Source organism: Staurois parvus, unplaced genomic scaffold (genome assembly GCF_062004578.1).
Source record: "Staurois parvus isolate SC_StPar_1 unplaced genomic scaffold, SC_StPar_1.0 ptg000389l, whole genome shotgun sequence".
NCBI classification, from domain to species: Eukaryota; Metazoa; Chordata; class Amphibia; order Anura; family Ranidae; genus Staurois; species Staurois parvus.
Genome location: NW_028318185.1, coordinates 4,525,267 through 4,552,541, shown reverse-complemented (window position 1 = coordinate 4,552,541; position 27,275 = coordinate 4,525,267). Strand labels below are relative to the sequence as shown.

The 27,275-nt window shown below is 49.9% G+C and overlaps 1 protein-coding gene across 1 annotated transcript in view; it reads left to right on the top strand.

Annotated features, from left to right (window-relative positions):
- Positions 1-13,029: 13,029 nt before the first annotated feature.
- The window catches only part of ST3GAL1 (ST3 beta-galactoside alpha-2,3-sialyltransferase 1), a 243,742-nt gene continuing 229,496 nt past the window's right edge, over positions 13,030-27,275 (top strand). Inside the window, exon 1 of the mRNA XM_089685950.1 lies at positions 13,030-13,948. The gene's annotated coding sequence lies outside the window, so the exon portion shown is untranslated. The remainder of the gene's footprint in view (positions 13,949-27,275) is intronic.

The window sequence follows — 27,275 nt, the reverse complement described above, 5'->3', positions numbered from 1 at the left end:
GCTGATTTGTCCAATCCAGAAATATGGGGAAAAAATGCAACGCAGACGCATCAAAAACCACAACTGGGAGGTGCTTTGTCCAGTTCAGATATATGGGGGGGGGGATGGAATGCAAACGCATTAAAAAAAACAACTGGGAGGTGCTTTGTCCAGTCCAAAGATATGGGAGAAAAATGCAACACAAACGCAGCAATAATGCAATGCACTGTGGTAAAAAGGCAGCAAAAACGCATTTGTATCTCATACAGAGCAGTCTGAGCCTAGGTTCACACATAAGTGATTTCAAATCGCTGAGGTTTTGAGTGCGATTCAGCATTGCGATCCAGAAGCGTTTTTGTATGAACACCAATGCATTGTTAATGCATGTTACATCAGATTACTGATCCATATTTGTTAGCAGTTCAGTCTCTCTGCACACTACACTGCACACTCTGCAAGTCAAAAACGCATTGCATCATCATACTTCCTATTCAGCTCTATGGAGCACGATTTCAAATCGCACTGTCCCAAAGTCGCACCGGACCCTTTTTAAAAAACGCACTGTGACTCCGCTGCATCTGAGTGCACTCAATAGGAACAGAATCTGACTTACAAATTTGGGCTCTCAAATCGCATGAGAAAACACACGTGTGAGGCGGGGCATGAAAGTAGCCCTAGATGCGTTTATAAACGGCCTCCCCGGCCACTGCTTGTGCGCGCTCCAGCACTGCAATCCGGTGCACGCTGTGTCTTCTGGACACAGTGGAACACCGATCGTCATACGGGACCTCTGTATGAGGTCCTGATCATGTGATCACTGATTGGCCAATCAGTGATCAAATGAATAGTAGGAAGCAAGATGTCACTTGTGACATCATTGCTTACTACGTGTGAAATCTGTGAATGATCACAGAGGTCACATGGTACAGGGCTATTCACAACAGCCTTGTACCATGTGACAAGCTGTGACCAATCACAGCTCACTCAGTACTTCTCAATGGCTGCAAGAATGCAGCCAGAGAGACAGAGAAATTATTGCTTTTACAGCCTTTATGGGTGTAAAAGCAACCAGTGTAAAAAGAGAAAAAATGACTCTTCATCACCCCCCACAAGTAGTACAGTGTCACCATGGTGACACTGTACTGCTAGGGTGACAGGATGTAAAAAAAAGCATAAATAATAATATAAAAAAAAAATAAAAATGTAAAATAAAATTTTAAAAAATTATAATTTTTGGTTATAAACTAATTTGGGCTATTTTTTTTTTTACTAAAAAGATAACTGAATAAATTTTGGCCAAGATTTATGATGAAATATTTATTTGCAAAATTTAATAAGAAAAATACCTTTTTTCAAAATTGTTCGACTTTTTCATTTACATAGCAAAAAAAATAAAAATCCCAGTGGTGAATAAATACCACCAAAATAAAACTTTATCTGTCTCAAATAAATGCTAAAACAGTACAGTGTTGCATGACCGCGCAATTGTTATTCACAGTGTGATAGTGCTGAAAGCTGAAAATTGCCCTGGACAGGAAGGGGGTAACAGTGTCCAGACCAGGGGTGGACTGACCATTTGGAAACTCGGGCACTGCCTGAGGGCCCGGGGTCAGTAGGGGGCCCCATGAGATGCCCCTGGTACCTTTTTCATAGGCTTTTTTGAGTTTGGGCAAGCACACAGGGGCCCCATGATCCCCTATTACCCGGGGGCCCCATGAGTTGTCAGTCCGCCCCTGGTCCAGACTTGAAGTGGTTAAATCTACCTAGCAACAATTTTAAAAATGGGGAAAAAAATGCAAAACGCGGCAAAAACGCAATGCAGAAATGGCTCAAGCGCAACTTGCATAGGTGTGAACCTAGCCTTAATGGCACGCATCTGCAAACGCACGTATCTTTGCGTCCATCAAATCATGCGCTGCTTCAGCCACATGCCGTGTTTCTTTTTTTTTAGAAAAGGGTCAGGGACTTTTTTTCTGTATTTCTGGTGTGTGAAGCAGCCTATAGAATGGCCTGAGCTGCATGCGATGCGCAGGAAGGCGTGGAATCAGGATGGTGCTCAGTTGCACCCAGGGGCGGACTGACAACTCATGGGGCCCCCGGGCAATAGGGGATCATGGGGCCCCTGTGTCCTTGCCCAAACTCAAAAAAGCCTATGAAAGGTACCAGGAGCATCTCATGGGGCCCCCTACTGACCCCGGGCCCTCAGGCAGTGCCCGACTTTCCAAATGGTCAGTCCGCCCCTGTTCAGGACCCATTTTTTTTTTTCTACCCACACCTGAATCACATCGCATGGGTATTCTCACCCGTGTCATGTGATTTCTGGCAATCGCGTTTTGCGATTGGTTTTGGGGGGTCATTAATTTACCAGTGACACCCGCACCAGACTGCATGAACGACTTGCAATTGCAATGCGGTGCGGGAAACACACAGGATTCAAAACGATTCCCGCACTGTATCAGTGTGAACCCGATCGAATACTCCACAGCAGCAAAAACCAAGTGCATTGCAGTCGCAGGGCGGCCCCATTCAGGTGGGGGGAGGGGGCTGTACTGCACGACAGGGGAGATATTTTTGCCGCAGCACGTGTACCCCCCAGTCTGCTGATTTTGCAGCTGCAACTGCAAACGAGCCCTAAGGCCTCGTTCATGTGTGTGTTGATCTCTGAAGAGCGACCTACATTTGGATCGCTCTTTAGAGATCATTTGAAAGGTGGTGAGGAGGCGTTGTATTGCTTTAACTCCTTGTGCCCCACACTGGTGTGGTGCAACCAGGGGCGGACTCAGTGGCGGACTGACAACTCATGGGGCCCCTGTGTCCTTGCCCAAACTCAAAAAAGCCTATGATAAAGGTACCAGGGGCATCTCATGGGGCCCCCTCCTGCCCCCGGGCCCTCGATCAGTGCCCGAGTTTCCAAATGGTCAGTCCGCCCCTGGGCGGACTGACAACTCATGGTGCCCCCGGGTGATAGGGGATCATGGGGCCCCTGTGTCCTTTCCCAAACTCAAAAAAGCCTATGAAAAAGGTACCAGGGGCATCTCATGGGGCCCCCTACTGACCCCGGGCAGTGCCCGAGTTTCCAAATGGTCAGTCCACCCCTGGGTGCAACCACGTGCATTGCAGGTGCTTGCGGGGGTGCTTCAAAGGCAGCCCAATTCAACGGGAATAATACCTGCCGTGCCTGCGAAGCAAGGCATTGTGGCTGCAGCATGTGTACACCCCTGGCCAGCTAAAGAGGGGCCACCCGGGGGTGTTAAAAACAAGGCTCAACCGTAGGGCTTTACCGCCCCTCAATTGCTAGCGTGAAGGAGCCCTCAAAAAATGACAAATGGGAATTTCTTGCATTTTTTGCACACCTCCTTACCAACAATGTAAAAGTCGCAGGTTTTGCTGCATTTGGCGCACCGCTTCCTATACACCCTATCAGAAATGTGACGCCAATTCCTCGATGACTTGTCCCAGTGTCCCCTTACAACGCAAGTATTACACTCACTATTACCCCCTACGCTGGATGGAATTGCCGCTCGCTATAGGGCCCCATTCACACTATGGGGCGCCGTGCCAGGCATCGCAAATATATATTCTGCCGCCATTCCAAATCGCTCAGCTGTGGATGGGGCCTTAGGAAACCTGCGCCCTTCATGACAAGAAATCATAACAATGTAACTATTTTGTAAACAAAAACAAACAAAAATAAAGAAACATTGTGGCCGATGTTATATTTGACTGTTAAAGCGAATGCATCCTTAAAGTGACCCTGTAACCCATTGTATACTTTTAAAGGGAGCCCCCCCCCCCCTCCCCCGGGCCACGACTGTCTTTTTTTAGAGGAAAAAATAATGAGAGCACAGCCGACGTCTCCTGCAGTCTGGTGCATGCCCCCTGCCAACCCTCCGGCTATAATTGGTTCCTCATCTCCCTGTTAATGTACCAACTATAACCTATGGGGCCCCAGGGCCCACGTCTGCTGCCCTTCGGTTTCTATGGAAACTCAACTGTGGCCTGGCTCTTGAATCTGAGGTCCGATTCCGTTTACTGGATAAAGGAGGAGGGCCTGGGGGGGTGGAGGGGGGGGGGGTTGGAGTCTTTATTTGTATACCAACTTTTCGGCTAAGTGAAGAAATCACAAAATGTCCTTTTTATTGGCCAGAAAAAAAAACTTTATTTGATTTAAAGCGTATTGAACAAGAAATCCTCTTTTTGGGTTTTGGTTAGTCAATGGTTAGAACCTCAGTTGGGTTTTTATTATTGCTTTGCCTCATTGCGGAGATTTTCCTTTGATTCCAATTCTGGTGACACAACAGGAAGTGACGGGAAATCTCTCCAAACCTTCCCCATTGAAGGATTTCCCGTATCTGTTGCTTTGGTGGTTACTGTAACTTTTTGGAATTTGGGGAGCTCTTCAGGCGATTTGTGATGGTCTCCACCCTGCCAAAGACGGAAGTAAGGGTCTGCAACCTGCCAAAGACGGAAGTAAGGGTCTCCACCCTGCCAAAGATGGAAGTAAGAGTCTCCAACCTGCCAAAGATGGAATTAAGGGTCTCCACCCTGCCAAGGACGGAAGTAAGGGTCTCCACTCTGCCAAAGATGGAAGTAAGGGTCTCCACCCTGCCAAAGACGGAAGTAAGGGTCTCCACGCTGCCAAAGACGGAAGTAAGGGTCTCCACCCTGCCAAAGATGGAAGTAAGGGTCTCCACCCTGCCAAAGACGGAAGTAAGGGTCTCCACCCTGCCAAAGATGGGAGTAAAGGTCTCCACCCTGCCAAAGACAGAAGGGTCTCCACCCTGCCAAAGATGGAAGGGTCTCCATCCTGCAAAAGACGGAAGTAAGGGTCTCCAACCTGCCAAGGATGGAAGTAAGGGTCTCCAACCTGCCAAGGATGGAAGTAAGGGTCTCCAACCTGCCAAGGATGGAAGTAAGGGTCTCCACCCTGCCCTGCCGGAGGTAAAAATGAGGATCTCCACACTTTTTGGGACATCATGGGGGGGGGGTGTCCACTCTGCCTGGGATTGAAGCGGGAATCTCAACTGTCCTTTGGATAAAAGCTGGGGGTTCCCAGCCTGCCTGGGAAATAAGGAGAGTCTGCACCCAATTTGGACATAGATTGGGACCTCCATTCTGCTTCGGGTAGGACATAGGACTTCCTCTTGGATGGGATACAGAGGGGTGTCTCCACTCTGAAAATGAGTGGGAGTGTTCACCCTGCCCAAACAGAAAGAGAAAGGGCTGTCCACCCTTGTTAGGCTGGTCATAGATGGGTCGGTCTTTTTATTTTTTTTGTTCAGCCATCAAGCTGAATAAAAAGAAAACAAAAAAAACGGGTTCCCTCATACACATAAACAAAGTGGATGAAGTAATTGCCACCCCCTTCCACCAGGACATTGCATTCTGACAGTGGGACCCAGCACTGTATGACTACACTGACCCCTAGCTGATTGACTGCAACTGCTGATCATCAAAAGTTTTCCAACTTGTCTGTTCAATAGTTGATCTGAAGATCAACTTCTATTAAAAGGAATGGATACAAGCCCAACGAATGTGAGGTTCTCCCCTTTGCCCTGGGTCAAATATGAGGTTCTCCCTTATGTCGGGGGTCAGGTGTGGGGTCTTCCCCCATGCTGGGGTTCGGATGTCAGGTCTCCCCTATAACGGAGTGGGTTGTCGGTTCTCCTCCATGCCTAGGGTCGGACATCAGGTTTCCTCCATTCCAGGTATTGATGTGGGGTCTCCTCCATACTGGGGTTGGATGTGGTTTTCCCTCATGACCGGGGTTGGATGAAGGGTCTCCTCCATGCTGGGGTTGGATAAGATGTTTTTACCCCTGGTTGGGTAGCATATAAAGTTCTCCCTTCTGCCCGCCTAATGTGGGGGTCTTTCCCTGGCTCAGGGTTAGATATGGGGGTCTCAAGGTCAGATATGGGGGTTTATCAGTGTTGGATATAGGGGTTCTCCCCCTTCCCTGGATTGGATTTGGGGGGATTCCTCCTACTTGGGGTCAGATGTGAGGTTCTTCCACATGCCTGGGGATGGATATCGGATCTCCCCATATCATGGTCGGATGTCAGGTCTCCCCCATAACTGGGTTGGTTGTCGGTTATCCCCCCTGCCCAGGGTCGGATGTCAGATCTTCCCCATTCCAGGGTCTGATGTGGGGTCTCCCCTGTACCAGGGTTGGATGTGGGTCTCCCCCATACCGGGGTTGGATGTGGGGTCTCCGCCATTCTGGGGTCGGATGTGGGGTCTCCCTCATGCTGGGGTCAGATATGATGTTTTTACCCCTGGTTGGGTCGGAAATAAAGTTCTCCCCTCTGCCCGGGTCTAATGTGATGGTCTTCCTTGGCTCAGGGTCAGATATGGGGGTCTGGAAGTCAGATATGGGAGTTCACCGCTGTTGGATATAGGGGTTCTCCCCTTCCCTGGATTGGATTTGGGGGATTCCCCCTGCTTGGGGTCGGATGTGAGGTTCCCAACCCCCCCTTCAGGTTGGATGTGAGGTGGTCCCCCATGCCAGGGTCAGTTGTCCCCCAAGGCGGAGTCGGTTGTCCCCCATACCGAGGTCGTTGGTCAGGTCTTCCCCATTCCGGGGGTCAGATGTGGGGTCTCCCTCATGTTGGGGTTAGATATGATGTTGTTACCCCTGGTTGGGTAGGAAATAAAATTCTCCCCTCTGCCTGTGTCTAATGTGAGGGTCTTTCCTTGGTTCAGAATCAGTTATGGGGGTCTGGAGGTCAGATATGGGGGTTCACCCGTTTGAAGTTGGATATAGTAGTTCTCCCCTTCCCTGGGTTGGATTTGCGGGATCCCCCCTATTTGAGGTCGGATGTGAGGTTCCCACCCTCCCCAGTCGGGTTGGATGTGAAGTTGGACCCCATGCCGGAGTCATTTGTCCCCCATGCCTGGGTCGGTTGTCAGGTCTCCCCCATACCAGGATTGGCTGTCCCCCATTCCGGGGTCGGTTGCCGGGTCTCCCCCGTACCAGGGTCAGATGTCCCCCATGCCAGGCACGGTTGCCGAGTCTCCCCCATGCCGGGGTCAGTTGCCCCCCATGCCGGGGTCATTTGCTGGGCCTCCCCCATGCCAAGATCGGTTGTCCCCCATGCCGCGGTTGGATGTCCCCCATGCCGGGGTCGGATGTCCCCCATGCCGCGGTTGGTTGTCCCCCATGCCGGGGTCGGTTGTCCCCCTTGCCGGGGTCGGTTGTCCCCCATGCCGCGGTCGGTTGTCCCCCTTGCCGGGGTCGGTTGTCCCCCATGCCGCGGTCGGTTGTCCCCCTTGCCGGGGTCGGTTGTCCCCCATGCCGCGGTCGGTTGTCCCCCATGCCGCGGTCGGTTGCTGGGTCTACCCCATGCCAGGGTTGGCTGTCCCCCATGCCAGGGTCGGTTGCTGGGTCTACCCCATGCCAGGGTTGGCTGTCCCCCATGCCAGGGTCGGTTGTCCCCCATGTAAGGGTCGGTTGTCCCCCATGCCAGGGTCGGTTGCTGGGTCTACCCCATGCCGGGGTCGGATGTCCCCCATGCCGGGGTCGGATGTCCCCCATGCCGGGGTCGGTTGTCCCCCATGCCGGGGTCGGTTGTCCCCCATGCCGCGGTCGGTTGTCCCCCTTGCCGGGGTCGGTTGTCCCCCATGCCGCGGTCGGTTGTCCCCCATGCCGGGGTCGGTTGTCCCCCTTGCCGCGGTCGGTTGTCCCCGATGCCGGGGTCGGATGTCAGCCCCCCGCCCACACACAGGACTCGCACTTCCTCCCCGGTTCCTCCGGTGGTTAGGCGGAGTCTGGGCTCTGTGTTTAGCTCTCTCCGGTCCACGTGGCTCCGGCAGCCGCTATATAGAGTCCGCGGCGGAGGGAGCGGAGGATCGGGGGACAGAGGCGGGGATCGGAGCGGACTCCGGGATGCTCTCCGGTAAGTTCTCTTCTCCGAGCCGAGCGATGAGCGCCGAGAACCAGACAAAGGGAACCACCGGGAGGGGGGAGGAGGACTCACTGCCGGGGCCAGGGACCGACCGGGGATACCAGGCAATACCGGGGAGGAGGATGATGGACACCGGGGACCGGACACTGACTGGTGTAGACCGGGGGGGGGGGGGGGTAATACCATGACTGGTATAGACCGGGCACTATGAGGGGGGGGGTAATGCCATGACTGGTATAGACCGGGCACTATGAGGGGGGGGGGGGGGGGGGTAATGCCATGACTGGTATAGACCGGGCACTATGAGATATGGGGGTAATACCATGACTGGTATAGACCGGGCACTATGAGGGGGGGTGGGGGGTAATATCATGACTGGTATAGACCGGGCACTATGAGATATGTGGATAATACCATGACTGGTATAGACCGGGCACTATGAGGGGGGGGGGGGGTAATACCATGACTGGTATAGACCGGGCACTATGAGATATGGGGGGTATTACCATGACTGGTATAGACCAGGAACTATGAGATATGGGGGTTAATACCATGACTGGTATAGACCGGGCACTATGAGATATGGGGGGTAATACCATGACTGGTATAGACCGGGCACTATGAGGGGGGGGGGTAATACCATGACTGGTATAGACCATGAACTATGAGATAAGGGAGGAATACCATGACTGGTATAGACCGGGCACTATGAGATAAGTGTGGATGTACCATGACTGGTATAGACTGGGCACTATGAGATAAGTGTGGATGTACCATGACTGGTATAGACTGGGCACTATGAGATAAGTGTGGATGTACCATGACTCGCATAGACCAGGCAGTGTGAGATGAGGGGCAGAATACTATGATTGTTATAGACCGGGCACTATGTGATAATAGAGGAATAGCATGACTGGTATAGACTGGGCACTATAAAATAATAGAGGAATAGCATGACTGGTATAGACCGGGCACTATGAAATAATAGAGGAATAGCATGACTGGTATAGACTGGGCACTATAAGAATACAGTACAATTAATTGTATCCTGGCTCTGTACAGACTGGCAATGTAATATAGTATACAGGTGGGGTGCAATGGCTGGTATAGACTGCTCAATCTGATGTAGTATGGACTGGGTAATCTGATGTACTCTGGCTGGGTATAGACAGGGCATTGTGAGATAGAATACATCTGGGGTACCCTTTTAAGGTATGGACTGGGCATTGGTAGATATTATACAGCTGTGGTTCTCTGGATGGGTATAGTTTGGGCAATGAGATGCAGCATTCAGATGGGGTTACTCTGGCTGGGTAAAGACTGGGCAATATAAAATATTATTTAGCTGGTATACTATGGTGGGTTTAGACTGGACATTTTGAGATTGTATGTCATAGGCACACTGTGGCTGGGTATAGACTGGGCAGTGTGTGGTCGTACACAGTTGGGGTACCCTGGCAAAGTGTACTATGGGCAGTGTGAGCCAGTATACAGTTAGCATTCCCTGGATGAGGGAGACTGGTCAGATTGAGATTGTACATAGTTGGAGTACCATTGGTCGGTATAGATTGGCATTGCGAGGTGATATATAGTTGGGGTACCATGGCTGGGTATAGACTGGGCATTGTGAGGTGATATATAGTTGGGGTATAGACTGGGCATTATGTGATGATATATAGTCGGGTTACCATGGCTGCATATAGACTGGGCATTATGTGATGATATATAGTGGGGGTACCATGGTTGGGCATAGACTGGGCATTATGTGATGATATATAGTTGGGGTACCATAGCTGGGCATAGACTGGGCATTATGTGATGATATATAGTTGGGGTACCATAGCTAGGCATAGACTGGGCATTATGTGATGATATATAGTTGGGGTACCATGGCTGGGCATAGATTGGGCATTATGTGATGATATCTAGTTGGGGTACCATGGCTGGGCATAGATTGGGCATTATGTGATGATATCTAGTTGGGGTACCATGGCTGGGCATAGATTGGGCATTATGTGATGATATATAGTTGGGGTACCATGGCTGGGCATAGACTGGGCATTATGTGATGATATATAGTTGGGGTACCATGGCTGGGCATAGATTGGGCATTATGTGATGATATCTAGTTGGGGTACCATGGCTGGGCATAGATTGGGCATTATGTGATGATATATAGTTGGGGTACCATGGCTGGGCATAGATTGGGCATTATGTGATGATATCTAGTTGGGGTACCATGGCTGGGCATAGACTGGGCATTATGTGATGATATATAGTTGGGGTACCATGGCTGGGCATAGACTGAGCATTATGTGATGATATATAGTTGGGGTACCATGGCTGGGCATAGACTGGGCATTATGTGATGATATATAGTTGGGGTACCATGGCTGGGCATAGACTGGGCATTATGTGATGATATATAGTTGGGGTACCATGGCTGGGCATAGACTGGGCATTATGTGATGATATATAGTTGGGGTACCATGGCTGGGCATAGACTGGGCATTATGTGATGATATATAGTTGGGGTACCATGGCTGGGCATAGACTGGGCATTATGTGATGATATATAGTTGGGGTACCATGGCTGGGCATAGATTGGGCATTATGTGATGATATCTAGTTGGCGTACCATGGCTGGGCATAGATTGGGCATTATGTGATGATATATAGTTGGGGTACCATGGCTGGGCATAGACTGGGCATTATGTGATGATATATATTTGGGGTATCATGGCTGGGCATAGACTGGGCATTATGTGATGATATATATTTGGGGTATCATGGCTGGGCATAGACTGGGCATTATGTGATGATATATATTTGGGGTATCATGGCTGGGCATAGACTGGGCATTATGTGATGATATCTAGTTGGGGTACCATGGCTGGGCATAGACTGGGCATTATGTGATGATATAAAGTTGGGGTACCATGGCTGGGCATAGAATGGGCATTATGTGATGATATATAGTTGGGGTACCATGGCTGGGCATAGAATGGGCATTATGTGATGATATATAGTTGGGGTACCATGGCTGGGTATAGACTGGGCATTATGTGATGATATAAAGTTGGGGTACCATGGCTGGGTATAGACTGGGCATTATGTGATGATATAAAGTTGGGGTACCATGGCTGGGCATAGACTGGGCAATATGTGATGATATATAGTTGGGGTACCATGGCTGGGCATAGACTGGGCATTATGTGATGATATATAGTTGGGGTACCATGGCTGGGCATAGACTGGGCATTATGTGATGATATATAGTTGGGGTACCATGGCTGGGCATAGACTGGGCATTATGTGATGATATATAGTTGGGGTACCATGGCTGGGCATAGACTGGGCATTATGTGATGATATATAGTTGGGGTACCATGGCTGGGCATAGACTGGGCATTATGTGATGATATATAGTTGGGGTACCATGGCTGGGCATAGACTGGGCATTATGTGATGATATATAGTTGGGGTACCATGGCTGGGCATAGACTGGGCATTATGTGAGGATATATAGTTGGGGTACCATGGCTGGGTATAGACTGGGCATTATGTGATGATATAGAGTCGGGGGGGGGGGTATTTCAGACTAAATCTCGGAAGTAATAGGGTGTAATATAGTTCGCTGTAACCTGGGCAATCCTCAGGTGAGACTTTTGGGGTGTCTGGGCATTGGTGGGGCCGGATACAACTTGGGCAAAGCCCGGCAGTACTTCATAGAACCGGGGCAGTCCAACTTGGACACCGGACTTAAGTTGGCCATACATGTACAGATTTATGTTCAAGAATTTTCATTTCATGAATATTCGTTTGATTTTATAATCGTTAGATCAATGTTCATTTTCGACTGCAGTGACTGGAAAACCCGAAGGTTCGGGAAGGAAAAACTTTTCTCGATCGAACAAATTTTCGCCTGGCGTATGCGGTGATCGTTCAGAAATGACATTCTTTTTAAAGTTGAATGTGAAAAGCAAAAGACAATTTTCGTACGACGTTCACTGAATGTTCAAAGAATTTCCGTACGACTTTTGTTACGAATGTTCTCGGCCGAAGATCTACTCGTGTATGGGCAGCTTTAGTGTGAGCCTAGGCTCGGGCTGAAGGACGGACGGCGAAGTCTGTGAAGAGCCTGTATGAGTGCAGAGCGTGCGGTGCTCATAGATCAGCGCGTAGGGGAAGGAGAGCCTGTATGAGCGCAGAGCGTGCGGTGCTCATAGATCGGTGTGTAGGGGCAGGAGAGCCTGTATGAGCGCAGAGCGTGCGGTGCTCATAGATCGGCGTGTAGGGGCAGGAGAGCCCGTATGAGCGCAGAGCGTGCGGTGCTCATAGATCGGCGTGTAGGGGCAGGAGAGCCCGTATGAGCGCAGAGCGTGCGGGGCTCATAGATCGGCGTGTAGGGGCAGGAGAGCCCGTATGAGCGCAGAGCGTGCGGTGTCCATAGATCAGCGTGTAGGGGCAGGAGAGCCTTTATGAGCGCAGAGCGTGCGGTGCTCATAGATCAGCGTGTAGGGGCAGGAGAGCCTGTATGAGCGCAGAACGTGCGGTGCTCATAGATCAGCGTGTAGGGGCAGGAGAGCCTGTATGAGCGCAGAGCGTGCGGTGCTCATAGATCAGCGCGTAGGGGCAGGAGAGCCTGTATGAGCGCAGAGCGTGCGGTGTTCATAGATCAGCGCGCAGGGGCAGGAGAGCCTGTATGAGCGCAGAGCGTGCGGTGCTCATAGATCAGCGCGTAGGGGCAGGAGAGCCTGTATGAGCGCAGAGAGTGCGGTGCTCATAGATCAGCGCGTAGGGGCAGGAGAGCCTGTATGAGCATAGAGCGTGCGGTGCTCATAGATCAGCGTGTAGGGGCAGGAGAGCCTGTATGAGCGCAGAGCGTGCGGAGCTCATAGATCAGCGTGTAGGGGCAGGAGAGCCTGTATGAGCGCAGAGCGTGCGGAGCTCATAGATCAGCGTGTAGGGGCAGGAGAGCCTGTATGAGTGCAGAGCGTGCGATGCTTGTAGATCAGCGCGTAGGGGCAGGAGAGCCTGTATGAGCGCAGAGCGTGCGGTGCTCATAGATCAGCGCGTAGGGGCAGGAGAGCCTGTATGAGCGCAGAGCGTGCGGTGCTCATAGATCAGCGCGTAGGGGCAGGAGAGCCTGTGTGAGCGCAGAGCGTGCGGTGCTCATAGATCAGCGTGTAGGGGCAGGAGAGCCTGTATGAGCGCAGAGCGTGCGGTGCTCATAGATCGGCGTGTAGGGGCAGGAGAGCCTGTATGAGCGCAGAGCGTGCGGTGCTCATAGATCGGCGTGTAGGGGCAGGAGAGCCTGTATGAGCGCAGAGCGTGCGGTGTCCATAGATCAGCTTGTAGGGGCAGGAGAGCCTGTATGAGCGCAGAGCGTGCGGTGCTCATAGATCAGCGTGTAGGGGCAGGAGAGCCTGTATGAGCGCAGAGCGTGCGGTGCTCATAGATCAGCGTGTAGGGGCAGGAGAGCCTGTATGAGCGCAGAGCGTGCGGTGCTCATAGATCAGCGCGTAGGGGCAGGAGAGCCTGTATGAGCGCAGAGCGTGCGGTGCTCATAGATCAGCGCGTAGGGGCAGGAGAGCCTGTATGAGCGCAGAGCGTGCGGTGCTCATAGATCAGCGCGTAGGGGCAGGAGAGCCTGTATGAGCGCAGAGCGTGCGGTGCTCATAGATCAGCGTGTAGGGGCAGGAGAGCCTATGGGCGTAGTCTGGGATAGGAGGGCAGGCTCATAGTATGGATTGCATAGAGCAGAAGGCTGGGGACAGCCAGGATCATCATACACTCGTCTTCTGCTGCCTGTGGAGCCCCCTACCAGGGACGGATGGTCACGGTGGATTGGACAGCCCTAGTTGGACTTGTTGACAGCTTGGCACCGTAGACCAGCCTGGCACAGCGCCCCGGTGAGGGGGGGGGGGGGGCAGAACTGGTACCTTCACAATGATTCCATCCCTACACAAAGTGCCTTGATCCCTGTTAACTCCGCACGCTCCACATTAGCTGAGGACGCCGATGCGAAGACCTGAGATTCTCCAACACGACCCGGCACAACGGTGAGTCTGGAACTTTTTTTCTGCTGAGTAGTTGACATGTGGGCATGTAAACGCATGCGGCCGCGCTGGGTGCCGCTCTGCCTCCTGGCATAGCACCGCCGCCCCCCCCCTTCCTCACATTGTGTTCAGGGTGTTATATCGCCCGGCAGAGCCGAACCGACAATCAGATCACGCGGTGACGTACAAAGAGTAACAATGTAACGCGCTTAGTAGATGCTGCCAGTCCATACGATTAGAGGGGTATTAGAGGAGATCTCAGTACTGGAGACCCCCTCCCCTCCTCCCGGATTAATTCCCCCCCCCCCAGGCTGCAAGACACTGCAATTATTTCCTTTACTATAGCACTGACATATTGTGTAGTGTAGTACGGAGTACACAGAGTTCTTTTTATCTTGTGGCCACAAGAGCTTACAATCTAACGGCCGTCTCTGTCATATATATCTCAGTACCGGCACCCCTCCCCCTAGATTATCCTCCACAGGCTGCAAGAAAGTGTGTTTAATTCCTTTACTATATCGCTGACATATTGTGTAGTGTAGTATGGAGTACACAGAGTTCTTTTCTTCCTGTGGCCACAAGAGCTTACAATCTAATGTCGTTCTGTGTTGTATATATGTCAGTATTGGAGACCCCCCTCCCCTCCTCCCGGATCAACCCCCTTCCCCCCCCAGGCTGCAAGAAGCTGTGTTTATTTCATTTACTATAGCACTGACATAATGGGTAGCGTGGTACAGAATGAAGAGTCCTTTTTTTTCCTGTGGCCACAAGAGCTTACAATCTAACGTCTGTCTCCTTCCAGATTATCCTCCACAGGCTGCAAGAAAGTGTGTTTATTTCCTTTACTATAGCACTGACATATTGTGTAGTGTAGTACAGAGTACATAGAGTTCTTTTTATCCTGTGGCCACAAGAGCTTACAATCTAACGGCCGTCTCTGTCATAGATATCTCAGTACCGGCACCCCTCCCCCTAGATTAACTTCCACAGGCTGCAAGAAAGTGTATTTAATTCCTTTACTATAGCACTGACATATTGTGTAGTGTAGTACGGAGTACACAGAGTTCTTTTTATCCTGTGGACACAAGAGCTTACAATCTAATGTCGTTCTGTGTCCTGTATATATCTCAGTACCGGCACCCCTCCCCCTAGATTATCCTCCACAGACTGCAAGAAAGTCTGTTTATCTCCTTTACTATATCGCTGACATATTGTGTAGTGTAGTACGGAGTACGTAGAGTTCATTTCTTCCTGTGGGCACAAGAGCTTACAATCTAACGTCCGTCTCCTTCCAGATTATCCTGCAGAGGCTGCAAGAAAGTGTGTTTAATTCCTTTACTATATCGCTGACATATTGTGTAGTGTAGTACGGAGTACACAGAGTTCTTTTCTTCCTGTGGGCACAAGAGCTTACAATCTAACGGCCGTCTCTGTCATATATATCTCAGTACCGGCACCCCTCCCCCTAGATTAACTTCCAGGGGCTGCAAGAAAGTGTATTTATCTCCTTTACTATATCGCAGACATATTGTGTAGTGTAGTACGGAGTACATAGAGTTCTTTTCTTCCTGTGGGCACAAGAGCTTACAATCTAACGGCCGTCTCTGTCATATATATCTCAGTACCGGCACCCCTCCCCCTAGATTAACTTCCAGGGGCTGCAAGAAAGTGTATTTATCTCCTTTACTATATCGCAGACATATTGTGTAGTGTAGTATGGAGTACATAGAGTTCTTTTCTTCCTGTGGCCACAAGAGCTTACAATCTAATGTCATTCTGTGTTATATATATGTCAGTATTGGAGACCCCCCTCCCCTCCTCCCGGATCAACCCCCTTCCCCCCCCCAGGCTGCAAGAAGCTGTGTTTATTTCATTTACTATAGCACTGACATAATGGGTAGCGTGGTACAGAATGAAGAGTTCTTTTCTTCCTGTGGCCACAAGAGCTTACAATCTAACGTCCATCTCCTTCCAGATTATTCTGCAGAGGCTGCAAGAAAGTGTGTTTAATTCCTTTACTATATCGCTGACATATTGTGTAGTGTAGTACGGAGTACATAGAGTTCTTTTCTTCCTGTGGCCACAAGAGCTTACAATCTAATGTCGTTCTGTGTCATGTATATCTCAGTACCGGCACCCCTCCCCCTAGATTATCCTCCACAGGCTGCAAGAAAGTGTGTTTATCTCCTTTACTACTTCGCTGACTTATGGTGTAGCGTGTTATGGAGTACGTAGGATTGTTTGCATCCAGTTGGCCACAAGAGCTTACAATCTAATGTCTGTCTCCGTTGCATGTATCTGGCACCCCTCTCCCCTCCTTCCAGATTAACCTCTGGAGGTTACAAGAAAGTGTATTTATCTCCTTCACTATGTCACTGGCATGTAGTCTAGTGTGGTGTGAAATGCATAGAGCTTTTGTCTTCCTGTGGCCCCAAGAGCTTACAATCTAATGTTGGTCTCTGTTGTATGTATCTCAGCACAGACACCCCTCTCCCCTCCTCCCAGACTAACTTCTGAAGGATGCAAGAAAGTGTGTTTATTTTCTTTATTATAGCACTGACATATTGTGTAGCGTGGTATAGAGTATGGGGGAGTGTTTCCTCCCTGTAGCCACATGAGCTTACAATCTAATGTCCATCTCCATTGTATGTATCTCAGTACTGACACCCCTCTCCCCTCCTCCCAGATTAACCCCTGAAGGCTGCAAGAAAGCGTGTTTATTTCCTTGACTCTAGTACTGCCATGCTGTGGGGTGTATTATGGAGTATGAAGGATTTGTATGCTTCTTGTGGCCCGTGAGCTTACAATCTAATGTCCATCTCCTTTGGATGTATCTCAGTACTGACACCCCTCTCCCCTGCTCCCAGATTAACCCCTGAAGGCTGCAAGAAAGCGTGTTTATTTCCTTGACTCTAGTACTGCCATGCTGTGTGGTGTATTATGGAGTATACAGGATTTTTATGCTTTTTGTGGCCCCATGAGCTTACAATCTAATGTCCGTCTTCGTTGGATGTATCTCAGTATGAGCACCCCTCCCCCTCCTTCCAGATTATACTCTGGAGGATGCAAGAAAGCGTGTTTATCTCCTTTACTATATCGCTGACATATTGTGTAGTGTAGTATGGAGTACATAGAGTTCTTTTCTTCCTGTGGCCACAAGAGCTTACAATCTAATGTCATTCTGTGTTGTATATATCTCAGTACCGGCACCCCTCCCCCTAGATTATCCTCCACAGGCTGCAAGAAAGTGTGTTTATCTCCTTTACTACTTCGCTGACTTATGGTGTAGCGTGTTATGGAGTACGTAGGATTGTTTGCATCCACTTGGCCACAAGAGCTTACAATCTAATGTCTGTCTCCATTGCATGTATCTGGCACCCCTCTCCCCTCCTTCCAGATTAACCTCTGGAGGCTGCAAGAAAGTGTATTTATTTATTTTACTATATCACTGACATGTAGTCTAGTGTGGTGTGAAATGCATAGAGCTCTTTTCTTCCTGTGGCCCCAAGAGCTTACAATCTAATGTTGGTCTCTGTTGTATGTATCTCAGTAGTGACACCCCTCTCCCCTCCTCCCAGACTAACTTCTGAAGGCTGCAAGAAAGCGTGTTTATTTTCTTTATTATAGCACTGACATATTGTGTAGCGTGGTATAGAGTATGGGGGAGTGTTTCCTCCCTGTAGCCACATGAGCTTACAATCTAATGTCCATCTCCATTGTATGTATCTCAGTGCTGACACCCCTCTCCCCTCCTCCCAGATTAACCCCTGAAGGCTGCAAAAGTGTGTCTATTTCCTTGACTCTAGTACTGCCATGCTGTGGGGTGTATTATGCAGTATGAAGGACTTTTTTGCTTTTTGTGGCCCCATGAGCTTACAATCTAATGTCCGTCTCCGTTGGATATATATCAGTATGGGCACCTCTGACTTCTTCCAGATTAACCTCCGGAGGATGCAAGAAAGTGTGTTTAATTCCTTTACTATATCGCTGACTTATGGTGTAGCGTGTTATGGAGTACGTAGGATTGTTTGTATCCACTTGGCCACAAGAGCTTACAGTCTAATGTCTGTCTCCGTTGCATGTATCTGGCACCCCTCTCCCCTCCTTCCAGATTAACCTCTGGAGGCTGCAAGAAAGTGTGTTTATTTATTTTACTATATCACTGACATGTAGTGTAGTGTGGTATGAAATACATAGAGCTCTTTTCTTCTTGTGGCCCCGTGAGCTTACAATCTAATGTCCATCTCCATTGGATGTATCTCAGTATGGGCACCTCTGACTTCTTCCAGATTAACCTCCGGAGGATGCAAGAAAGCGTGTTTATTTCCTTGACTGTAGTACTGCCGTGCTGTGGGGTGTATTATGGAGTATGAAGGACTTTTCAGCTTTTTGTGGCCCCATGAGCTTACAATCTAATGCCTGTCCCCATTGTATGTATCCCGGTACTGGCCCCCTCCCCTTATCTCCTCCCAGATGAACACCCTGAGGCTTTGGTAGTTTTCTTTTAGCAGAGACATGTTGTGTGGTGTGTTGTGGAGTGGTATTTTCTTCCTGTGGCCCCGTGAGCTGACAATCTAATGTCTGTCCCATTCAGGGGTGGACTGGCCATTTGGAAACTCTGGCACTGCCCGAGGGCCTGGGGTCAGTAGGGGGCTCCATGAGATGCCCCTGGTACCTTTTTCATAGGCTTTTTTGAGTTTGGGCAAGGACACAGGGGCCCCATGATCCCTAGCTAATGCAACTTTCTCAATGATTTCAGAGTTGTCCTCCTATGATCCACCAAACCACTCTTGCACACCAGGTCCCACACTGCCACCTTCCTTTCTAGTAAGCCGTCCACCTCTGATGGTTCCCCAACGATGCCGGGCCATGTTACCTTCCTCCGACCGCTGTGTTGAAGCTGATGACTCCTGGGAGATGTGATCTGCATATCTCAGGAGGCTTCAGGAGCTGAGGAGACATCTTTCTTGCCTAGGCAAGCATTGTGTGTGTGGGGGAGTTAGGGAGCACACCGCCATGTTCTTTTTTGGGAAGCCGCCTGTCTACAGTGGTTCCTCTGATGATGTGCCAACATGTTTCCCTCCCCTGGCAGCTGTGTTGACACTGATGACCCCTAGGAAGTGTGACATGCATATCTCAGGAGGCTTAAGGAGCTGAGGAGACATCATTCTTGCCTAGGCAAGCATGACGACTGAGGGGTGGAAAGGAGCGCACCACCATCTTCTTTGCTGGGAAGCCGTCTGTCTCCAGTGGTCTCCCTGATGATACATGACCATGTTGCCCTCCTCTGGCCGCTGTGTTGAAATTAATGACCCCTGGAAGATGTGACGGGCATATCTCAGGAGGCTTCAGGAGCAGAGGAGACATCATTCTTGACTAGGCTAGCATGGTGGCCAGAGGGATGGGAAGGAAGCAGTGTGCCACCAGATCGCTATCTGGGAAGCCTTCTGTCTCCAGTGACTCCCTTTGATAATGCTCCGCCATGCCGCCCTCTTCTGGCCGCTGTGTTAAAACTGAAGGCCCCTGGGAGATGTGACATGCATATCTCAGGAGGCTTCAGGAGTAAATGTAAATCTTGCCTAGGCGAGCATGGCGGCTGGGGGAATGGGAAGAAACATGCTGCCATCTTCTTTTCAGGGAAGCTGTCTGTCTTCAGTGGCTTCCCTGTCGGACCGCTGTGTTGAAGTTGATGACCCCTGGGGTCATTCTTGCGTGGTGCCATCTTCCTTTCTGGGAAGTCGTCTGTCTCCAATGGTTCCCCTGATGATGTTCCACCATGTTGCCTTCCTCTGACCACTGTGTTGAAGCTGATGACCCCTGAGGGTATAAGGTGCATATCTCAGGAGGCTTAAGGTGCAGAGAAGACATCATTCTCATGTGGTACCATCTTCTTTTCTGGGAAGTCGTCTGTCTCCAGTGGTTCCCCTGATGATGTCCTGCCATGTTGCCTTCCTCTGACCGCTGTGTTGAAGCTGATGACCCCTGGGGTATATGGTGCATATCTCAGGAGGTTTAAGGTGCAGAGAAGACATCATTCTCATGTGGTGCCATCTTCTTTTCTGGGACGTCGTCTGTCTCCAGTGGTTCCCCTGATGATGTCCTGCCATGTTGCCCTCCTCTGGCCGCTGTGTTGAAATTAATGACCCCTGGAAGATGTGACGGGCATATCTCAGGAGGCTTAAGGTGCAGAGAAGACATCATTCTCATGTGGTGCCATCTTCTTTTCTGGGATGTCGTCTGTCTCCAGTGGTTCCCCTGATGATGTCCTGCCATGTTGCCTTCCTCTGACCGCTGTGTTGAAGCTGATGACCCCTGGGGTATAAGGTGCATATCTCAGGAGGCTTAAGGAGCAGAGAGGACCTCATACTTGCGTGGTGCCATCTTCCTTTCTGGGAAGTCGTCTGTCTCCAGTGGTTCGCCTGATGATGTTCCGCCATGTTGCCTTCTTCTGACCGCTGTGTTGAAGCTGATGACCCCTGGGGGTATAAGGTGCATATCTCAGGAGGCTTAAGGAGCAGAGAAGACATCATTCTTGCATGGTGCCATCTTCCTTTCTGGGAAGTCGTCTGTCTCCAGTGGTTCGCCTGATGATGTTCCGCCATGTTGCCTTCTTCTGACCGCTGTGTTGAAGCTGATGACCCCTGGGGTATAAGGTGCATATCTCAGGAGGCTTAAGGAGCAGAGAGGACATCATTCTTGCATGGTGCCATCTTCTTTTGCACCACCATGTCGCCCTCCTCAGCCCCCTGTGTTGAAGCTGGGGGACTGGTAGGGATCAAATGTGCTGAGTTTGAGTGAACGTCTGGTTGGGTGTGCAGACAGTTAATCCATCCCCGTGTTTTTAGATGGCGAGAGGCAGCCAAAGTTTTCAGAAGAAGCCCACATGAGGACGTAGAGAATATACAGACTTCATTCCCTGGTGGGAAGTTAACCCAGACCCCAGCGCTGCAAGCCAAGAACGCTAAGCCCCATGAGTCACCCTGCGTATGTTGTAATGTATCACAGCGGGGTCTGGGCCCCCACCCCCGAAGAATTTGGCGCTAATTTTTTTTTTCCATTACAGAAGTGATGTCACTTTTCAAGTTTAAAGAGAAAGCAACAATGAAAGTTTGTGAGGAAGTCGATGTTTGGTGGTGGGGGGTGTAGTACAGGATGCTGACTTCACCAGTCACTTCCTGGGGAGGATGGGGGGTCTAGGGGTGGGGGAGGGGGGGATTTGTGTAGGGGGGGTCTGCCTGCTGGTGTCGGGTTCATTAGCTGCCAGTGTAATGTGATGCTGGAGGCAGGGAAGCCCCTTCTCTCTCATGTCATGCCCCCCCCCCCCTCCCCTGTTTCTGGGGAAGTTCCACTTGAGAAGAATTTTTTTAAAAACTTTTGTTTTTCCTAAAAAAATCGCCAAAAAGTTTATTCTTAAAGGGAAACTACTTCTCTTAAAATTTTTCCTGTGGGCACAAGAGCTTACAATCTAACGTTCACACTCCATGCATTTCAGGTGCTTTGTTTCTACATCCAAAACGCACAGAAAGTAGGTGATATGGTTGGCAGTGTCACAGTTCACACCAGTGCTTGCAGATCCGGTTGCAGGAAAAAAAAGTAGAACAGGCTGCATTTTTCTTGCACAGAACTTTACTGGAACGTGGTAAAAGACATACAAAACGCACCAAAACGCACTGGAACGCACCAAAACGCACTGGAACGCACCAAAACGCACTGGAACGCACATGTCCCTATTTAAATTGAAGAAAAAGAGAAAGGAAAAATGAACCGGAAAACATAAAATACGCACCAAAACGCACATGTCGCTATTTAAATTGAAGAGAAAGGAAAAATGAACCAGAACTCATAAAAAATGCACCGGAACGCACCAAGAACGTGTCAGAAACGCACATGCAGAAATGCATCCGGAACACATCTGGACTGCGTATCTATGGTGGGAACCGGCCCATCCCAGCAGTGTTTGAAGTTCCAGTGCGTTCCGGATGCAGAAAAAAAAGTAGAACGGGCTTCGATTTTCCTGGCCAGAACTGTACTGGAATGAAGTTAAACGCATAAAAAAACGCACCGGAACGCACATGTCCCTATTTATATTAAAGAGAGAGAGGGGGAAAATGACCCGGAACGCATCAAAAACACTCCGAAAACGCGCCAGAATGCATAAAAAAGCGCAAACAGAAACGCATCCGGATAACTACAAGCATTATTCTTTATTCCTGGACAGAGTGGAGAGGGATTAGAACCACTGCCAGTTCTTACTGCTGCCTGTGCCCCCCGTTAGGCAGAGTCCCCCTCTCTGTGTCTGTGCCCCCGTTAGGCAGAGTCCCCCCTCTGTGTCTGTGCCACCCGTTAGGCAGAGTTCCCCCTCTCTGTCTGTGCCCCCGTTAGGCAGAGTCCCCCTCTCTGTCTGTGCCCCCCGTTAGGCAGAGTCCCCCTCTCTGTCTGTGCCCCCCATTAGGCAGAGTCTCCCCTCTCTGTCTGTGCCCCCCATTAGGCAGAGTCTCCCCCTCTCTGTCTGTGCCCCTGTTAGGCAGAGTCCCCCCCTCTCTGTGTGTGCCCCCCGTTAGACAGAGTCCCCCCCTCTCTGTCTGTGCCCCCCATTAGGCAGAGTCCCCCTCTCTGTCTGTGCCCCCCGTTAGGCAGAGTCCCCCCCCTGTGCCCCCCGTTAGGCAGAGTCCCCCTCTCTATCTGTGCCCCCCATTTGGCAGAGTCCCCCCTCTCTGTCTGTGCCCCTGTTAGGGCTAAAAACACATTTTTTTGCTTTTTTTTATGCGTTTTGCATTTTTTTTGAGGGGGGGAGGTTGCCAACAGAAATGTATTGACATTGATGCGACTTTTTGTTTCCGCTAATAGGAAAGTATTCTGGAAACAGTTCTGTTCATATAGTGTGACTTTGATGCAACTTGGATGGGTGCGACTTAGATGCGATTTTGATGGGTGTGACTTTGATGCGATTTTGATGGGTGTGACTTTGATGCGATTTTTGATGGGTGTGACTTTGATGTAACTTTTTTTTTTTGCAACGTAGTGCAACTTTGATGCGACTTGGATGCAACTTTGCAGGGGCGCTACTTTGGATAAGTGTGTGGCTTTGATGTGACTTTTTTTTGCTAATAGGAAAGTATTCTGGAAACAGTTCTGTTCATGTAGTACAACTTTGATGCGACTTTACACTCTCTGGCACTTGCATCAAAGTTGTACTACATGAACAGAACTGTTTCCAGAATACTTTCCTATTAGCAAAAAAATAAAGTCACATCCAAGTCGCACCTATCCAAAGTCACATCCAAATCGCACCCATCCAAGTCGCATTCAGGTTGCACCCATCCAAAGTCACATCCAAGTCGCATTCAGGTTGCACACATCCAAGTCGCACCCATCCAAAGTCACATCCAAATCGCATCCATCCAAAGTGGCATCCAAGTCGCACCCATCCAAAGTCACATCCAAATCGCATCCATCCAAAGTCACATCCAAGTCACACCCATCCAAAGTCACATCCAAGTTGCACCCATCCAAAGTCACATCCAAGTCACACCCATCCAAAGTCACATCCAAGTTGCACCCATCCAAAGTCACATCCAAGTCGCACCCATCCAAAGTCACATCCAAATCGCATCCATCCAAAGTGGCATCCAAGTCGCACCCATCCAAAGTCATATCCAAATCGCATCCATCCAAAGTGGCATCCAAGTCGCACCCATCCAAAATCACATCCAAGTCGCACACATCCATAGCCACTTCCAAATTGCATCCATCCAAAGTCACATCCAAATTGCATCCATTCAAAGTCACATCCAAATCGCATCCATCCAAAGTCACATCCAAGTCGCATCCATCCAAAGTCACATCCAAATCGCATCCATCCAAAGTCACATCCAAGTCGCATCCATCCAAAGTCACATCCAAATCGCATCCATCCAAAGTCACATCCAAATCGCATCCATCCAAAGTCACATCCAAATCGCATCCATCCAAAGTCACATCCAATTCGCATCCATCCAAAGTGGCATCCAAGTCAATACTTTCCTATTGGCAAGAAAACAAACACACCACAAGGGGCGCTGTGAAATCGCACAATCACCATCTGCACAGATGTGAGCCTAGCCTGAAGCTGTCCATAGGTTGGATGTGGATGGGGGAATCCTCCCCGCTGTGTCATTGTGTTCTGGCAGCGGGGAGACTTCCGAATACACAGATCAGTTCTGCCGGCTGTAGCCTGCGGTGATGATTCGGCCACAATTCTCTGGCAGGGCGATTGGACAGAAGTGGATTGGTAGAGCGACACGGATCACACATGGATGAAGATTCGGCCCGTCCCAGCTGAACCAGCCGAGTGTTTGATCCATGTATGGCCGGCGTTGCTCCATCCAGAAGGGATTTGTGTTCTTCGTTCTCCTGTGACGGTTGTTTCTGCTGATAGTTGTACAATTGTTCTTCTATTTGTTTTTTATTCTTCTCCGGCATTTTCTGCGATTTTCTCTGGAGGTCGCTGAGTTTCCTTTTGTTTCCACCGTGTGTGCGGTTCATGTCCGGGGCCTGCGCTGCTCCAGACATCTGCTTCTGTTTAGGTGAAGGGTGAAGCGTCGCACACAGGGGCGGACTGACAACTCATGGGGCCCCCAGGCTATAGGGGATCATGGGGCCCCCGGGCAATAGAGGATCATGGGGCCCCCGGCCAATAGGGGATCATGGGGCCTCCGGGCAATAGGGGATCATGGGGCCCCCAGGCAATAGGGGATCATGGGGCCCCCAGGCAATAGGGGATCATGGGGCCCCTGTGTCCTTGCCCAAACTCAAAAAAGCCTATGAAAAAGGTACCAGGGGCATCTCATGGGGCTCCCTACTGACCCCGGGCCCTCGGGCAGTGCCCGAGTTTCCATATGGTCAGTCCGCCCCTGGTCGCACATACATGACACAATCCGGGAACTGAATGCCGTCTGGCCGTACACGCCTGCAATTCGCGGTTTACACACATTCCACGGCGATGATGAGCTGCGATCGTCTGAGGACGTGTATATGGACTCCGGAGTGGTCGGGGAACACATTACATGGACTCCGGAGTGGCCGGGGAACACATTACATGGACTCCGGGGTGGTCGGGGAACACGTTGCATGGACTCCGGGGTGGTCGGGGAACACGTTACATGGACTCCGGGGTGGTCGGGGAACACGCTACATGGACTCCGGGGTGGTCGGGGAACACGCTACATGGCGATGTTTTCACTCAGAACGCAGCGAATTCGGCGATATTTGTTGCCGCAGTCGCCAACAACAGGAAATGAGCGGCTAAGCCGACTCCAATCTGCAACGCTAACAACATCTCCAAACGCAGGATGCCAGCAGTGCTTTGGATCACATGGTACAGTTTTAGGGTCGGTTCACACCATAGAAACGCACTCCAGATGCGTTTCCGCATGCACGTTTTTGACAAGTTTTTGCTGTGTTCCGGTGCGTGTTTGACGCGTTCCAAATCATTCCCCCCTCTCTTTCTTCAATTTAAATAGGAACATCTGCGTTCCGGTGCGTTTTTGGTGCGTTCCGGTGCATATGATGCATTCCGGTTCATTTCCCCCTTTCTTTTTCTTCAATATAAATAGGAATATGTGCGTCCCAGTGCATTTTTAGTGCGTTTCTAGTTAATTTTTTTCCCCTCCTTTTTTTCAATTTAAATAGGAACATGTGCGTTCCAGTGCGTTTTTGGTGCGTTCCAGTGCGTTTGATCTGTTCCAGTGCGTGTTTGATGCATTCCAGTGCGTTTGATCTGTTCCAGTGCATGTTTGATGTGTTCCAGTGCGTGTTTGATGCGTCCCGGTTCATTTCCCCCCTCTCTGTTTCTTCAATTTAAATAGGAACATGTGCGTTCCAGTGTGTTTTTGGTGCGTTCCAGTGCGTTTGATTTGTTCTAGTGCGTGTTTGATGCATTCCAGTGCGTCTTTGATGTGTTCCAGTGCATTTGATGTGTTCAAGTGCGTGTTTGATGCGTTCCAGTGCGTTTGATGCGTTCCAGTGCGTGTTTGATGCGGTCCAGTGCGTGTTTGATGCGTTCCAGTGCGTGTTTGATGCAGTGCATGTTTGATGCGTTCCAGTGCGTGTTTGATGCGTTCCAGTGCGTGTTTGATGCGGTCCAGTGCGTGTTTGATGCGTTCCAGTGTGTGTTTGATGCGTTCCAGTGTGTGTTTGATGCGTTCCAGTGCGTGTTTGATGCGTCCCAGTTCATTTCCCCCCCTCTCTGTTTCTTCAATTTAAATAGGAACATGTGCATTCCAGTGCGCGTTTTTGGTGCGTTCCAGTGTGTTTGATGTGTTCCAGTGCGTGTTTGATGCATTCCAGTGCGTTTGATGTGTTCCAGTGCGTGTTTGATGCGTCCCGGTTCATTTCCCCCCTCTCTGTTTCTTCAATTTAAATAGGAACATGTGCGTTCCAGTGTGTTTTTGGTGCGTTCCAGTGCGTTTGATTTGTTCTAGTGCGTGTTTGATGCATTCCAGTGCGTCTTTGATGTGTTCCAGTGCATTTGATGTGTTCAAGTGCGTGTTTGATGCGTTCCAGTGCGTTTGATGCGTTCCAGTGCGTTTTTGGTGCGTTCCAGTGTGTTTGATGTGTTCCAGTGCGTGTTTGATGCGGTCCAGTGCATGTTTGATGCGGTCCAGTGCGTGTTTGATGCGTTTTACCACGTTCCAGTACAGTTCTGTGCAGGGGAATGCAGCCTGCTCTACTTTTTTTTTTTTTTTCTTTCTACAACCGGAACGCACCGGAACTGCGAGCACTGATAGGAACTATGACACTGACAACCATATCACCTACTTTCTGTGCGTTTTGGATGCAGAAAAAAAGCAACTGAAACACATAGAGGTTGCTAGGGGAGGGGCTTGTTGCCACGCAATAAAATACACTATGGGCCGGTTCACACCATAGAAACGCAGTCCGGATGTGTTTCTGCATGCACATTTTTTGCACGTTTTTGGTGCGTTCCGGTGCGTTTTTGATGTGTTCCACTTCATTCTTTCCTCTCTCTTTTTCTTCAATTTAAATTGGGACCTGTGCGTTCCGATGTGTTTTTGATGCTTTTTTGATGTATTCCGGTGCGTTTTTGATGCATTCCACTCCCTTTTTCCCCTCTCTTTTTCTTCAATTTAAATGGGGACGTGTGCATTCCGGTGCGTTTTTGGTGCTTTTTTTTCTATATTCCGGTGCGTTTTTGGTGCATTTTTAATGCGTTTTACCGTGTTCTAGTACAGTTCTGTGCAGGAAAAATGCAGCCTGTTCTACTTTTTTTTTCTGCAACTGGAACGTACTGGAACTGCAAGCACTGAGGACACAGGGGCCCCATGATCCC